Source organism: Desmodus rotundus, chromosome 7, assembly GCF_022682495.2.
Source record: "Desmodus rotundus isolate HL8 chromosome 7, HLdesRot8A.1, whole genome shotgun sequence".
Lineage (NCBI taxonomy): Eukaryota > Metazoa > Chordata > Mammalia > Chiroptera > Phyllostomidae > Desmodus > Desmodus rotundus.
In genome coordinates, this window is record NC_071393.1 from 133,843,046 (window position 1) to 133,860,073 (window position 17,028).

The 17,028-nt window shown below is 55.8% G+C and overlaps 1 pseudogene; it reads right to left on the reverse strand.

The window, feature by feature from the left end:
* Positions 1–2,657: 2,657 nt before the first annotated feature.
* On the reverse strand, positions 2,658–2,772 carry LOC139441085 (U4 spliceosomal RNA; annotated as a pseudogene).
* Between the last annotated feature and the right edge of the window lie 14,256 nt (positions 2,773–17,028).

Consider the following 17,028-nt stretch of genomic DNA (forward strand, 5'->3'; position numbering starts at 1 on the left):
CCTCCTCCTTCAGGACTTCCGTGTTTCAACCAACACAGGGAGAGGCCCCGAGCCTCTGGCCAGGGTCAGAGCTTCCCAGCTGTTCCTGCTGGCGGATCACCGAAAGCCCTCGGCTTGGTCTCCCAGCTCCTTAGTCCCTATGTGCTGGGCGAACTCAGGCCAATGCCTAGCCCTCTCTGAGCCAGGACATCCTCACCTAAGCCCTCCCCACAGTGCTAGTGTGGAGCGCCCAGCAGAGCTCTTGCGCGGCTCCAAAGAGTGGAGCCACACCTCCTCCCCTGCTCTCCCTGTCTTCTGGACCAGGACTCTGTTCCTTCATGAACATTTGCCCCCATGCTCCAGAGGCAAACTCTAGGGTATGCGCAACAAGGGGCTGTCCCAGAAACCCAGTGCTTGTGGCAAAATGGGCTGCAAAGGGTGCCTGGTATGGCCCGGGGCTGCCACCCACTTCCTTTTGGGATGGAGCAGCAGGGAACCCCAAGAGCATAGTTTAGTGATCAAGTGTCCCAACTCCCACTGACCCCAAGGCCACCAGCAACAGAGTTTGCCTGGATGTCGCCCCCTGGGGGGCAGAAGTGGGAGGTCTGGGGGCAGGGTGGGCTCCTACACTCCCACCGCTACCCCATGTGCCAGGCCCTGTTCTGGGGGCCCCAGATCAGCAACGCACAGGACAGTTGCCCAGAACCACGGGTGCCGCAGGCAAAAGCCTCCGCTTAGCCTGAGGTCAGTGGGAGCCCCAGAAGAGCACAGAGCAGAAGACAGACCTGGCCAGACTTGTTCAATAGGGAGCACAGGACAAGAGGTGTGAGGGGAGGGACGGGTCAGAGGGTCAGCTGAGGCCACTCAACAGCCAGGAGGCTGCAAAGCCAGCCTGGCCGGAGGCCAGGGAGAGCCGTCCCCATAGGGACCAATGTGAGGGGCACATCACTATTATCTCCTCTCTTTGCCCCCCTCTTTCCAGCTGGGGCCTTTGACATCCCCCCACACCATTGCCCTTAGAAGCAAGGTCGGGAGGAGGCTCAGCCCCCGGGGAAACTGAGTCAGCGGATCTCTTCACAGGACCAGCTCTCACCTCAGTGCACTTAAAAACATTATTCTTGTTACGACCTATTTCATATTACAACTAACTGTGGTACAGCCAGGGCCTGGGAGCCCGCCACTGGTCACATGGCCCAGCCCACCCCCAACCCTCGGTGACCCGATTCTCAATGGCATGTTGGTTGTTCCTGTGCTTTCAGGGTGCTCAATCCCCCCTTATAACATACTGCTGAGTTTGCAGGCGTCTGGACGCCATCAGCTGCTCTCACACTCCACGTGCTCTGCGGCCGCCCTTCACTTGCCCTGCAGACGCGTGCGGCTGCAGCTCATTCACGCACAGCTGGACCCCAAGGCCTCTCAGCCTCGGCACGGTGGACATTTGGGTCGGAATTAGTCTGTGCTGTGGGGGCATGGGGGGCTGTCCTGGGCACCCTGCAATGTTCACCAGCACCCCCACCCCCCATTTTGTGAAAGGCAAAAATATCTCCAGACCTCGCCAAAGGACCCTTGGAGTCAAATCCCCCCAGCAGAGAAGCCCTGCTCTCCTAATACGCATTGTGCAAATATGCGACCTTTATTTTTCTCTTCTCCTGGCGAAAGAGGTTTCTTGCTATTTTATTTTATTGTATGTATTTTATTTTTGCTATAACCTGCAGCGCAGCCGTGGACATTCATGGACACGGGTCCGGATGCAATGGGCCCAAACCGGGTTCCGGTTTCCGCTGAGTAGCGCCCACGGCGTCAGGGTGCTCGGGCGGTGCCCAGCGGCGTGCCCAAGAGGCGGCGCTACCTCGCACTCCCGCGAGCGGGGTGTAGGGTTCCCTGCCCATCCTGCCAACGGCCGGCTGTTGTCACTCTGGTGGGTGACGCTACGCGCAGTTTCCACAACCCACTTTGTCTCCCTCGAGGCTCTCAGGGCACAAGAGAAGCCCAGGCCAAATTTCATACATGAGGTGCCCAGTGGACAAGAAGAAATGGTGTAGCAGGCTTGCCCACTTGACTTATTTGCAATGTTTATATTTATCGTTTTGATGCTTTCACACACGCACAAATGCAATGCAACGTGATTTGTGCTACTCGTAGAATAGTTACAGAGTTTAACTGCAGGTGACAAGTTCCAGGTCCCAGACAAGAGACCTTGGAGCCTGGCTGCGTGTTTCGACTGCTGGCATCACTGAGCCAGGAGGGGTGATGCCCAGGCGGACAGGGCAGTCCAGCGTGTGACGGGCACTTTGCCTCCACCTCCCCCAGCTGTGCTCCTTGAGGGCAAAGCCTCGCTCTTCCCTGGGACCCTTGGGGCTGGGCCCAGGGGTGTTCTACAGGAGTCTGCAGCTGCACCACCTGCCTCGGACACCTGTGGGCCACACCTGTGGTCTCCAACCAGCAAGGCAGAGATCCGAGACCGATCTCTCCTCGGCTGCCTGAATATTTCATGTAGGGTGGAACGAAAGTCGGTGGAGACCTTAATTGTTAATGTGCTCCTGCCCCTGCAGCCCAGCTCCCTCAGCCCCTCCTGCTTGCCCTCCCTGTCTGCTGTCTGCTGCAGCATTCTTTCTCCCGAGCCCTGCTCCGGGTGAGGCTGGGCTGAAGTGATGCTGTCCCCCCAGCGCCCGGATGAGCCCACAGCTGGGCAGAGAGAAGTTGTGACCTGAGCAACTGAAACCACCAGTCTCTTAGCAATAATCGCACCTCGAATAAACCTCATTGGCTATGATACTGCCACTGCGCAAAGCTGAAACCACCAGTGCTTTAGGCCCCGTTTGGTTCACCACTCTCCCTGGTGCCCTCCAGGCACAGAGCCTGGGGATTCTGCGAGTGTTTGTTGAATGAATGAATGAATGAATGAATGATGAAGGAGGCGGCTGGGCTAAGTAGAAAGGCCCTGGGCTTAGAGTCTGTGTGTCTGGTCTGACACCTGCCAGCAGGGTGGCCCTGGGCGAGTCTCGCCCCACCCTGAGCACCTGTCTGTCTGAGCCCGTGCTCTGCCCTACTGGAGCAGGGACGCTGAGGCCTGGGACGTCCCAGAGCACAGTGGAACGAGTCCCTGGGACCCTGACTACCTAACTGCCGAGCCGAGCCTTCTCTCCAGAACAGGCTCAGGTCCTGACCAGTGGGGCTCAGTGGGTTGGGTATTGTTCTGCAATGTGAAAGGTTGCTGGTTCGATTCCCAGTCAGGGCACGTGCCTGGGTTGTGGAATTGGTCCGGTCTGTCCCCAGTCAGGGCACGTACAAGAGGCAACCAATCATGTTTCTCTCTCCCATTGATGTTCCTGTCCCTCTCTTTCTCTCTCTCTCTACCCCTCTCTCTAAAAATAAAAAAATAAAATCTTTAAAAAAAAAAGAAGTGGCTGAACCCAGCTATAATCCCACACCAGGACACCTGCGTCTGCGGTGAAAAATCCCCCACTTCAGCACTCTGCGCGCCCTGAGTCTCTGTGAGCTGGTTGGGGTCCTCGGAGACAGCCGGTCAGGCTCTCTGCACAAGGTCAGCCCCGTGGTTCTCAGCCCTGGGCACCTGGGAGAATTACCGAAAGCTGGTAAAATGCAGGTGCTCAGCCCCTGCTCCCCCAACCAATGTAATCAGAATATCTGCAGAAGGTAAGTTTTGCGGGCAGTGCTGAGAAGCACTGGGTTGGATGAGGTGTCAGCCTGGGAGCCACCCCCATTTCTCAGGGGCACGCCCCTCCCCACGTGTCTGGATGTAGAGAACCTTCTGTAAGGTTACCCAAAGCCCCTGCATAACCCTCAACTGTGCAGCTTAGGATAGCAAAGGGGGCTAGGGATTCTGGAATTCACCATGGTATTCACGCAACAACCCTCTTTTTCCCCTGTATCTAATGGGATACAATGAAGGGAAGAAAAGTATTAAAGATGTAGCACAAAAAAATTGTCTGGGACTGATGGACACTGGACAAAAAAGGCGGTGGCTCCGTGAAAAGTAACCTCCCAGGGTGATCTGATCAGAAACCCCGCAGGGGGCAGGTCGGGCAGGCGGTCAGGCCCCAGGCACCTGACTTCTTTCGGGAAAGGTCTCCAGCTGGCCCAGCCCGCTGTTCTTGTGCATCTGGGTTGACACCTGGGAGAGGCCAGAAGCATCGCTCACAGGAGCACAGAATCTGGTTCTCACTCCTGTACCCCGACCCCTGCCTGGCATTCTCCCACCTCCAGCTACAGCCCCTCCTTAATTTTAAACACGTCAGAGAAACAGCATTTGAGATCTTGCTCCCCAGCATATGTCATCTGTTTGGCCAAAATAAAGTCTTATAATGAAAATTCTCTTCCAGCAACAACACAAAGTGAAACCGGAAAAGCCAGCGTTCGGGCTGCCTGTCCCCTGCCAGACCCAGCACGCAGAGAGCGGGGTTGAATCTTTATGGGCACCTCATTCAGACGGCCCTCGATCTGAGAAGACAGCGGGTTTGTACCCTAACCGACTGTCTTAAGTTTCATTATAAGAAGAAAGGTGTAGGTAAGGGGATTGGAATTCAGGGAAAAGTTAATTGGATTTAAAAATCTGCAGCATTCTCGCCCTGGGCTGTGGTCTTCTTCTGTGTCCTGGGCGGTGGGCATCTCCCAGTGGAGCCCAGTGGCTCAGATACCATCTTCACTGCGTGCAGGCCTCCCAGGGCACACAGGTGGAACTGCTTGTGGTCTCCTGGAGTCAGGGTGGGTCCTACCTTCAGTTCCCGAAAAACAGCCTTTTACATACACTGATTACTAAGCTTACTAGCTATTACCTGAAACTAAAATTTGTCCCACATCTGAGCCCCCCTTCAAAAGTATAGAAGTGAAGAAAAAAAGACCATAGCATGTTACCACAGGTAATTAACTAGTTATTAATGAGAAAGAGAGCAAAGGGAAGGAGACACAGTGCTCAATAAACTGGGGAGCATAAGCCTGCTGGCTCCACCAGGAAGCTCCGGCTTCACACCCCAGGGGACCCCAGCTCTGCTCCACCGAGGGGATTATCACTCATCCCTTCCCCTCTCCCAGCACCGGATTGTTGGGGGGCCGAGGGGGCGGTGCCTGACCATAGAGCCCTGTCAGTCTAATTAGGGGGTGGGCCCATCTAAGGCCCTTGAAAGCTTGGGAAGTTGATTGGTTATTTTGAAGAAGTTCCTGGTTATAATCCCAGGGGAACAAAGAATTCAAAAAGCCTCTCCCTCTCTCTCTCCCTCCCTCTCTCTCTCTCTCCCTCTCTCTTTTTCCCTCCTTCTCTTGGTGACCTGCACTCACCTCGTGCATTTGCGCTCCGTCACCTGGGAACACGCGACCACCTGGGTCTGGCATCCACTGGGCCCGCAGCAGGTGTCGTGGGCTCCCAAAGACGGAGCGTGAACCGGGCACAGGATTTCTGGGCATGGACTCTATTTCCAGCCCTGATTTTCCATGATGGGACGGACAGAAATGGGACACTGGAGGGGCACCCTTTTGACTTTACTTAGCGAGTAAATCTCACCACCAGACCTCATCCTCTTTTGTGGGTCCTGAAAATGCTTTTTCTCACGATGCCACAAGAGCCCCACTCCCACCAGCAACACTAGGCCCACCAGATCACCAGAGCTGAGCAGATTCCAAAAATATCCAGAGAGACAGAGAGAGACGGAGAGGCCACACACAAAGCACCAGGAACTGGAGCACCATGGCCACCCTGGGCAGCCCTCCCCGAGCTGTGGGACGTGGAGCAAAGCCCTCCGCTTTCTGACGGAAATGCTCAGTCCGAGTGCTGGGTGGTGAATGAGCGCTTACCTCAAGCAAGTCAAACAAAGAGGCCACTATTAACCCCAGGGAAACCCAGATGTCACAGGACATATGGAGGCTCAGTTGGCTGAAATATTTATACAGCAGAATATGTAAACAGTATTGATTGAACCAAAAATTGTGACATAGCCATCCTGGGAGGCATGGGGAGGGGTGTCAGTGGACTGCCCCTCCTGGTCTCCAAGGAGGAAAGGCAGCGGTGAGAGTTGGGTGTGGGCTGGAGACAGAAGATAAGGTAGGAGAATGGGAAGTGGTTGCCTCTGGGAAGCAGAGGTCCAGGGTGGGAGACAGCAGGCAGGAGACTGGTTTTTCTGTTTGTTTTACTAAGCCTTATCATTTTATTTGATTGTTGAAACTGTGTGCGTATATTGTTATTTTTATTATGTTTGTAATGTATTGATTTTAGAGAGAGGAGAAGTGGGGGAGACAGAGAGATAGAAATATCAATTTATTGTTCCACTTACTTATGCATTCATTGGTCAATTCTTGTTTGTGCCCTGACTGGGGATTGAACCTGCAACCTGGGCATACTGAGCTACCTGGCTAGGGCATGTATTTTTAGACTAATATATGTATTTGAAGACTGGCATTGGACTTCCCACTAGAAATAGAGGAAGATAGATGACCGAGCCACCAGTTGCCTTAAAATCTGAGGGAAAAAGATTTCCTCCCCATGGAGAAAAACAGGCAAGGATGAGACTGGAATGTAAACATTTTCAGAAATGCAAGGTCACAACAGAAATGAACTGCTGTGGGCCCTGGCTGGTGTAGCTCTGTGGATTGAGCGCTGGCCTGCAAACCAAAGGGTTGTTGGTTCAATTCCCAGTCAGGGCACATGCCTGGGTTGCAGACCAAGTCTCCAGTGGGGGGTGTGCAAGAGGCAACCACATATTGATGTTTCTCTCCCTCTTTCTCCTTCCCTTCCCCTGTCTAAAAATAAATTTAAAAAAATATTTTTTAAAAAAGAAATGAACGGCTGTGCACCTTCTAGAGCGGAGCACTTTCTCCTAGGAGCTGAGAGCAGACCCAGAAGGGAGGGCCCTTCAAGGTGCACAGCGACAGACCCCAGGGCTCTGGGTCTGTGCAGGAAGCTGTCAGAGCCCTGGCGGCAGGGCTTGGCCTGGACGGCCAGAAAAGGATCAGATAACCAAGTGCCTGAGCATCCGACAATATTCTCACCAGGTTTCCAGTAGATCAGATGGAAAAATTAAGAAGACACATATAGCTAAATACCTTGCAAGTTTAAACAAAAAGCATCACCCCCAGGGCACAAACAAAACTCTACAAGGAAAGGAAGCCTCTGTGTCATTGACCATTCGGTGACTTTCGGCAGAGCGTTTCCATCAGCCGGTTAACTGAGGACGGCATCAGGTCCTCTAATGGACACTGGCGGTGGGCAGGGTCCAGAGTAGGCGGGTTTAAGAGAGCTGAAACCTCATCTGTCGCAACAGAAAAGCAAGAGAAATACCCAGAATTGAAAAATCTAGAAATAGCGATGTAGACATCCTACTAGGAAGCGTGGAGGCCCAAACCAGAAGGAGCAATTCACCGTGGAAACCAGTTGCTCTGGGGAGTGGGGGAGGGAGGAAGAAAAGGAGCCATTTCCTTTCCTTCCCAACATTTTAGTGTTATTTGATCTTTTTTTACTTAAGTGCATGCATTATTTCGTTTACAATACAAACATAATTTGTGTAAATAACAACAAAAGCTGGCCTGTAAGCGAGGAGGAGGAGCAGGAATGCCACTGATGGAAGCACCCCCACCCTCCTCAGTGGCACCCCAGGCCCCAGGGCCGCCTGCTGGGCTGGCCCGCACATTCTCAGCCATTTCCAGTTCAGGCCTGTGAGGAGGAGCAGCAATTCTTATGCCTATTTGATCGACAGAAATCGAGGTTCATCTTCTATTTGGGGGTTCATAATGGCTCCTCCCATTGCAGGTGCAGCCCACTGCGAAGTCAGGTGCCAGACTCGTGCAAGAGCCAGGGAGGGGCAGCCCCACTGCATTTCAGGGCGGAGAGTCCTCCTGTCCAAGGGCCCTCTGCAGGGGGAGTGCAGGGAAGACCCTACAGAAAGGCGTGCAAGCCTTCCCGCAGCGCCCAGGCCTTGGATGTCCGCTGAGGCCCAGGAGGAACATGCAGCAGAAAACTCCCCTGGCGGTTACAGGACGGGGGAGGCGGGGAGGGGGAGGCCCAGGCCTGCAAAGGGGGACAGCAGCTCACAGAGCCCGCACCGCACCAACCCAGCCTGTCCGTGACCTCACTGTCCTTGCAGGAAGCGGTGGAACCTGTAGCAGGCTTTTACGAGCCCATCTGAGACAAACAGACGGCACTGCCAGGAAGCAAGGTCTCAGATGCTCCTGAGAATGGCAGTGTACGTTTTCTTCCACGCAGGCACACAGGCTGAAAAATAAATCAAATGACACTCCCGCGCTGGAAAGGAAAGGAAATGGCTCCCCGTTCGTTCCTCCCTCCCCTACTCCCCAGAACAACCTGTGTCCACGGGGAGTTGCTCCCCCGGGTTTGGGCCTCCACCTTTCCCAATGAGATGTCTACCTAGGGATAACACAAGCTGGGGCGTGAAGCAGGGGGTGGGATTGCCGGGTGGTTAACGAGGCTGTGCTCTCTGGAGGGTGGTCGCGCCTCCAAGGGGCCTGAGAAAGACGGTCACGCTGGCCTTTCCAAGCTCGAGGCACAGGAACAGCGGAAAGGGCCCGTTTGAGACAAAGATAAACCTTCACTTAAACGCTTTGTGCCTGGGGCTTGACTACCCACCGTGATCTGCCCAGGCAGGCATACAAGGTTTAAATAAACGCGTCGCTGAGCTGCAGTCTTTGTGGAGAGCAGGGGTCCTCATACCTGCCTGGTGACGAATCTGGTGGGACACAGTTAGCCAGGTTCCTCCTTGGAGACTCTGACCCACCACCTCTGGGTGAATCCCGGGGCCCATCTGTTTCACCTGCACCAGGGTGAGAGGGGTGGGGGCTTCAGGGGTCACAGGTGACGGATGGAGGACCTCCACACCCCTACCTCTTTGTTCCTCCTATTTCACACCCCTGTGATATTTAACCAGCACCCGTGGGAGGCGGCTGGAAACAGGTTGTTTCCAGGACTGTCCGGTTAGAAACAGCTCCCGAGGGGCATGTTTGTGCACAGGTTGGTTTTCCCGCTGGACTGTTCCTTTGGCAGAGGTTCCCAGAAGTGGGGTTCCTGAGTGGAAGGACAGATGTGTTCTTGTTCCCCAGCCCCCAAGTCCAACCTAGTTGGGCCGGGATGAGGATCAGCCTTCCTCTGGCTTCAGGGAGGGGCAGCTGGCATGTCCCGCCTGGTATGCCTGGAGGGAAAAGACGCTCCGGTCCTTTCCTGTAATGCAGGGCTGTCAAATAGGGCTCAGGGGCCTCCATGCGTCCTTCTGGAGGCTGCCCAGCGCCGGGCCAGCTGGTGATGGGCTTTCTCTTTGGAGGTCACAGCGAAAGAGAAAAACCGTCCCTCAGCTCCTCGGAGAGGCAGGTCTGTCAGCAGCTTTGGGATAGAGGAGAAAAGAGCCCTGGAGACCCAGTGCCCAGCCCCTGGGACCTGCCCAACAGGAATGGCTGGCTGTTCCCTGAGGAGGAGGCCCCAGGCAGGCTGTGGAGGGTCAGGGAGGACCCTGCACTGACCTGGGCTTCTGTATGGAGCTCCTGTAGCCTCAGTCTTAGATGGGGGTGTGGTGCTCAGGTGCCTCCTGAGGGTAGCCCCTTCCCCCACCCAGGTGGGTTGGGGAGAGGGGTCAGCCTCTCACAGCTTTCCCTGAAACATGCCATTAGATGGTCACCCCTGGAGGGGGGTGGAGTCCCAGGAGGCCCCTCTCCCCTGGGGGGCCGTGGAAGGAAGGGGAGCTGGGGAGCAGTAGCCTTAGGGGGCAGGCTTGGTCTCCTGGCTGCCCCCAGGGAGGCTGGGTGGGGTCTAGGAGTTTGCCCCTGGCAGCCACCTGAACACAGACTCCTTTCCCTGCAGAGGACAGGTCTCCAGGACCCGCCTACGGGATAGCCCCGCCCTTCTTCCGCTGGGAACAGCCTTTACAGGAGCACGAGGAGTCAGCCCTGTGAGGTCACCCTCTAGGTCCCACGTACTTCCCCCTCCAGACTGTGAACTCTGAAAACACGGCCAGTGTCTGCTGTTTCAGATTCCAGGTAGTGAGCCCTCTGTTCCTGGAGGTGAGCAAGCTAAGGTGATATGCCTGTCCCTCAGAGGTACGGCAGGGTCTCCCTGGGCTGAGTGCCCATCCTATGCCCAATACTTACCCTGCCCTGTATGTGGCACCCACCGAGATCAGGGGCTGAGATAGCTTGTCTGGGGGCCCAAAGATGGCTACTCATTCATGAATCATTACGTTAAGACCACCGTGTGCCCTGTCCCCTTGGCCACTTGTCCACAGTTCACTGCAAATGGCTGTCCTCTGCTCTTCCCACAGGGAAGGGAATTGCCCCCACAGCCTCACCCCAAAGCTGTTCTTCACGTGGCTGGGACCTTCTTTGATCTCAGGGCAGCTGGAATGCCTATTCCTGGGGGGGGGTTGGGGGAGGCTGGGGCTTCTGTGTGGGTCAGGGCAGCCCCAGCTGTTGTGAGTGGGTGGGGAACCCGGCCCTCCCGGTGCCTCCTGGTGCCTCCTCTGCAGGACTGTCCCGGGGCTGCAGATGCCTAACCCTCCCTGAGCTGATAAGAACACACACTTGTCACTTGAGCCCCAGCCGAGACCCCATGTCACCACGTTTGCCACCTGCCTCTGTCCCTGTGGGGTGTGGGGTAAGTGCTCCCACTACCGCATCCCCAGATGGGGAGAACTCCAAGCCGGGAAGTGGTTGTTGGGGCCACACAGCTGGCTGGAGGCAGGGCTGCACCGAACCCAGGGCTGGGGTTCCCAAGACCCTGGCATTGTCTGCGTCACACGCACAGAGGGGGAGGCTGAGGAGCCCTGGGTGAGCGGAGCAAGGAGAGTCAGCTCTGGGCTCCAGTTCAGGCTCTGCGAGCCCTTGGCAACCCCCTGTCCTTCCAGATGTCCATCCTCTCACTTACAGGGCTGGGTAACTCAGCCACCTGGCCAGGCTGCCTGGGGATTCGAAGGCGGTGTGAGGGGTGCCCATCGCACACAGTAGGTGCCCAATAAAAGTGACTTTTCTTCTTCCTTCCCATTGGTAATACAGCAAAGTGTTCCCTTTCCCAGACAAAACATTTCCGTGTTAATAGAAGCCCCTGTCTGAAGAAGGGCAGGGGGGGGTTGGTGACGGTAGAATTCGGGGCACAGTGTCAGCGGCCAGCAGCTGGGGACACTCTGCGGTCCTCAGACCACAGCAGCAGCAGCTCCGGGGAGCCCTCCTCCCCCGCCAAGCATGGCTCTCGTAACCTCAAAGGCCCACTTCCAAAACTCACCCAGATTCTCCAAGCCGGGGCTCATTTTCCCCACCTCGAGCTGATGGAGAAGGACCTCCCTGGACTCACACTTTAGGAGTTGTGGTGCTCAGAGCCAGCCTGAAAGGGCCTGAGGCTGCTCCGCACCCCGAGAAACCAGACACAGGCATGCACACCCACTGGCCATCACTGGTGGGGCTGCGGGACAGCTCGCTCTGGGAACCAGGAGGCTCTGTGATCTGTGGCGGTGAGAAGCCCCCTTCTGAGCTCAGCATACACACCTCTACCAAGAAGCCTTCCCAGCCCCGCCCCCTCCACCCGGCAGAGTCAATGCCCCCTCCTGGGGGTTCCAATAGCGCATTGGTCTCCTCTACACGCTTCTTTCTGTCCCTCCTCCACTCCTAGCCAGACCGTGAACTTGAGGATGAGGACCGGGGCTCATACATTCAGCCAGTGAAGGCTGAGGGTCCACCATGTGCCCAACACTCTGTACATGTGGTCCGTGGTCCTCATCCCATCCCTAACGTGGCCGGAATCCCGATTTAACAAATGAGAAAACTGAGGCTCCGACAGGGTCAGCCATTTGCCCAAGTCTGCCTGGCCCCAAGCCCCGAGTCTTTCAACAGCCCAGTGCTGCCTCTCCAGGACCTAGCTCTGGCTGGGCTCTGGGGACTCCGGGATCCCAGGCTGTAAATGGGGGGGCAGGTAGGCAGGTGGGCCAGCACAGTGCAAGGGTGCCATGAGCAGGGAATTGGGGGCCTGGGGGAGCCTGCCGGGTTGGGAGGGAGATGGAGCAAGGAGAAGTCCAGGTGTGGGAGGCAGCCAGGTGAGGAAGAGGGACAGAGTGTCCAAGACAAAGGGAACACTGTGGGCAAAGGCACACAGGTGTGACAGATACGAGTGTGTCTTGGGAACAAGCTCTTTATGTTGTCCTTTAGGTGGAGTGGAAAATGTGGGCTGAAGAACAGGGTGGTTAGGAGGATGGGTCACAACTCCCTGGACAGAGTGACCCAGAGACATTGCTTTGAAAGTCAGTGCATGTCTCTGGCCAGGTAGCTCAGTTGGTCAGAGTATCGTCCCAATACACCAAGGTTGAGGGTTCGATCCCTGGTCAGGGAACATTCAAGAATCTACCGATGAATGTTGAATAAGTGGAACAATAAATCGATGTCTCCCTCTCTCTCTCTCAAATCTTTAAATAAAAATAATAAAATAATAAAATCAGTGCCACCTGGAGAAGGAGGTCCCTGAGGACCAGCTGTAGCGTCCTCCTGCAGCCCTGCCCATTTTAATCAGCATCTGGAGCTGCAGGAGGCAGGTCTGTTTATCAGATGTGCCAATGGCAACACCCACGAGAGCACGGGTTTCCAGGAACCTCAGCAGGTTAGCCAGAAACTGCAACCTACAGAATGGAACTGAACGGAGAGAGCCAGGAGAACCTGCATTCAGGTGCAAGGGGTCAATTGCACCAATTAACAAGTTATTGATGAGGTGTTTTTTCTCCCAAATTGTCTTTAAACGTGGGCACCCCTGAGGCTGGGATGGTGAGACCAGTTTCCTGGGCCCGCCCACAGCCTGGTCCCTGTAAACATTCTGCCGTCAGGGGGTGGATGCCCTGAAAGCCTCATCGGCCGGTCACCGGCAGGCGGTGCAGCTCTGGGAACCCTGGACTGCAGGTTCGGTGGGGTGCTGTGGGCTCACCCTAAAAGCACCTGGCAGTGCCACAGGGCCCCCCTTCCTGTAGCTGCAGCTCAGGCTCTGTCCCCAGCGGGCTAGCTTCTTTCTGTCCCTGGGCTAGCCCAGGTCCTATCGCTGCCACCGGACAGCCCACAGGAACTGGCACCTCTCAGCAACTTCACCCCACTTTGCAGAGGAGGAAGTTGAGGTGCAGGGAGGTCAAGCCATTGGCCTAAGTTCCCACAGCCAAGGTGTACCAGGTCTGCCTGACACAGTCTCATCTGACCTTGATGCTCAGCGGCCTCCCCTGGGTATTACCATCATCACAGTGGGACACTAATAATAGTTATAATTACTGTTATTACTGAGGGCGGTGCTCCAGGCAGGTGGGTGACTACGTCACTGGGGCCAGGTGCCTGGCTGGTGCCCAGAATTAGGCAGGTCCTGTCCTAGCTGGGCCCAGGGCTCTGCTGAAGATGTGAGGCCGTGTCTCGTGGCCTGGGCCCATGAGTCTGGCTCAACGGTGCGGGGCCTCCCCGCCCCACCAGACCCTGGGCTCGGGCAGAAACTCCAACCCGTTGCTCCTGGATGCCTTTGGTGGGGCGCCTGGTGGTTTGTGAATGGGAACACTGAAAATTCAGAGGCACTCAGTGTTCTTATTTTTTTCCATAACAAAAACTTATTCTTACACAAATCTACAGCTATTTTTGAAGATTTTAATTATTTACTTTTAGAGAGAGGGGAAGGAAGGGAGAAAGAGAGGGAGAGAAACATCAATGTGTGAGAGATACATTGATCAGTTGCCTCTGACGTGCCCCACAAGTGGGGACCCGGCTGGGAACCCAGGCGTGGGCCCTAACTGGGAATCTAACTGGCGACCTTTAGGTTCGCAGGCTGGCACTCAATCCACTGAGCCACACCAGCCAGGGCAAAGCTATAGCTTTCAAACAGTAAAAGGAAAGGCCTACTGTTGCCTAGAAAGAGGACTTGAAGCACAGGACTTGTGGGAAGCAGAGGCATTTTGTTTTTATAAAATACAAGTCCCCTGCCCCAAGCTAGCTCCCCCTACGGCCAAAGGCCGTGTGTCCCAATGGTTAAGAGCAGGCACCTGGGCCCGTCTGCCTGGACTTAAATGCTCACGTGTGACTCTGGACAAGTGGCTTCACCTGCTGCTCTGCTTCTCCATCTGCCCAGTAGTGCAGAACTCAAGGTCATAGTGAGAACTGAGTGCACTAGACCTCAACAAAAGTCTGCATCCTTATCCCTCCGGGTGCGGGCAGCCAAAGAGGGAGCTGTCTGGCCTGATTGGGGAGGAGAAGAGGGTCACCGAGACCTGCTGTGTGGGTGATGTTGACTCAGGAATGGCTGGCCTCCAGTGTGTTAACTGAATGGCTGACGTGGCTGGGACAGTCCTGTGGTCCCAGTGGGCATCGGCTCTGGGACGGTGAAGCCAGTTGGCTTGCTGGTCAGGGTCCCTGGGTTTGTGATCCCTGTTCCTCCGGGTTCCCAGAGCAGGGAGCTGAGTGGCCTGGGAGGAGCCTGCCAAACAGGTTCCTGGCTTCTCTACGCCTGCCCATCAGAATTCCGGCTCAGTCCTGTTCTGCTCTATCCTGCCAGCTGGGATTAAGGGAAAAGGGGACACAGCCTGAGACCACCTGGGGCCTCTGGCACATGGCCCACCAGCTGCCCCAGCTCTGGGTTTGGAGATCAAGTCTGCAGCCTCAGGATGGGGGAGTCAGCACCAGAGCTGGCCCAGTGGGCTCCCAATAGGGCGGGTGCCTGACCTGCAGGCGGCCGGAAAGGGATGGCTTTGCCAGCCTGGGTTGAGAAGGGCAGGGACAGTCCAGACAGAGATAGCAGCACAAACATATGCAGGAGAGGAGGAGTCACAAGATGCCTTTGGTGACAGGCAAATGGACAGAGAAGAGGCCAAGAGGTCCCCCCGGGAGCCAAGGTCCCCCAGGCAGCGTTGCTAAGGCAGCTGCGGACCAGGTGCAGCAGGGATGGGGCCAGCAGGGCAGGTGGACCGTAGCTACTGTGGAGGACACCCTCTCCCTCCCTGTCTTCTCTGAATGCAAACGACAACAGAGATTGCTTAGCAACTTCTGTTCTTTTCAGAAGAGGTGAGTGCGGGCACAGGTCGGCTCAGCTTCCTGTCCCAGACTCCTGGACAGGGAGGGTCGACAAAGAGACAGTCTTCTGGCAATCCAAAATGCAGAGCCCCAGCCCAGGCACTCCGTCCCTCTTCCCAAGGTTCCTTGTGAGGTCTCACCTCTGGACATGGTATGGCCCCCAGCAGGACTCAGCAGCTCCACAGGGCCCCCTGGTGGCCTGAGGAGTTGCTGTGGCTACAGGATCCGGGTGGACTCTGGCACCTCTCCTGACCTAAGACCTTTCTCAGGGACCCAGAAGGCGAGCCACGGGCTACCAGGAAAATATTGTCTCCTGACACCCTTGTGAGGTGGGTTCCCCCCATATCACAGATGTGGACATCTGGCAGGGAACTTCCTTTCAGGCTGCTGCTCAAATCCATTGTCAGGGAAACAAGCAAGAGGCAGCACATAAATACAAAAATAACATGATCGTGCATTTATTTAAAAATAGAGTGTGTGTGCTGGTGCATGCTTAGCCTGGAAAATTGCAGGAGAACCTGGCATCACTCGGGGCTTCCTGGAAGCAGATCTGGGGGGTGGGGTGGAGGACGGAAGGTGACATCTTCATTGGGTTTAGTTTTGTGCTTTTGGATTTTAGAGCAACATAGAAGCATTGCCTATTAAAAATACATGACAGATTTAAATATTCATGGACTTGCAGTGACAGAAAGAACTTGGAAGTGACCAAATGTTCCCCCAGTTACAGCAGCACTGACAGGACGTACTCAGCAATTACTTGCATGCCTCTAGCAGTGGGGTGCTCACCCCTTACTGTGCCAACTCCAATTTGGAAAGACCCCCCCAAGGGCTGAGCATATCTCCTTGGTTTAAGCTCCTTCTCCTGGTGATCTTTTAGGTGCCTATAAAAAGTCTGGGCTTAGCTAAGCACCCATGGGTGCCAGAGCCATGGTTACAGCCCCAGAAAGCTCAGAGTCCAGTTTCTGGAGCTTCAGCAATGGACAGGGTTCTGAGTTCATTGGGTACAAGACCTGGGCAGGGCAAGAGTCGCCCACCACACGACGGGCAGGCGGCTGTTTGCAACAACAGAGAGCAGGCCTCGTTGCCCAAAGCTCCCATCCATTCATGGTGCCCCTAATTCACTGTGTCCCATCCTCCCTCCCCACTTCCTACCCTCCCATCTCTACAGAAATTCCTCTGCAATGGGCAGCTCACGCCCTTGCAGCGGGAGATTCTGACAGGGTGCATCCGATGGTCCTCCAGTCTCACCATCCCGGAGCCCCAGCTGCCCCCTCTGGAAAATGCGGTTAATAATAACAATATGAGCCCTAGAAGGTGGCTGTGAGGGTCAAGTGAGGTGGAGGTCATGTGCACTGCGGGGGCTGAGAGGAGCCAGGGGGTGACGGAGGAGAAGGGTGTGCCCAGGACCACCGCCAGCAAGTGGGCAGGACAGAGTCAGGGTGGGTGGAGCCAGGGCAACAGGGGCTCCCAGGTCACAGAGATCCATCCTGTCTCAGTTTGCTAGGACTGTCTTAGCAAAGTTCCACAAGACTGGGCGGGTTAAACGACAAATTTACTTTCTCGTGGGCCCAGAGGCTACAAATCTGAACTCAAGGTGTCGGCTGGTTCCTTCTGGGGCCCACCCAGGCTGGGGGCAGCCGGAGGGCTTGGAAATCAGGTGTGGAGTTAGGGCTGCCCTGGAGCTCGGCTGAAGCTCCCACCTCTGGAGCATAACGGGACACAAGCAACACCGGCGTGTATTCCTCACGGGACCGGGGATGAGGAGAGGGAGGCCGTGCTGGGCTCCCCGAGAGGCAGGAGCTCCCACAGTTGGCTCCAGAAAACCTCCCAGCCCCTGGCCTCTCTGGAGCGGTGTGCTTAGGGGCTCAGGGCTTACAAACATCTTCCCCAGCCAGGGCTTCTGAGCAAGGGCGTGGGCGGGCATCTATCTGGGGCTGGGGATGGAGATGCCCCTGCTCTAGAGATGCGGGGGCAGGGCTAACACCTGTCAGTCCTCAGCGAGGGGGCCCCTTCCATTGCACATCCCATCTAACTCCT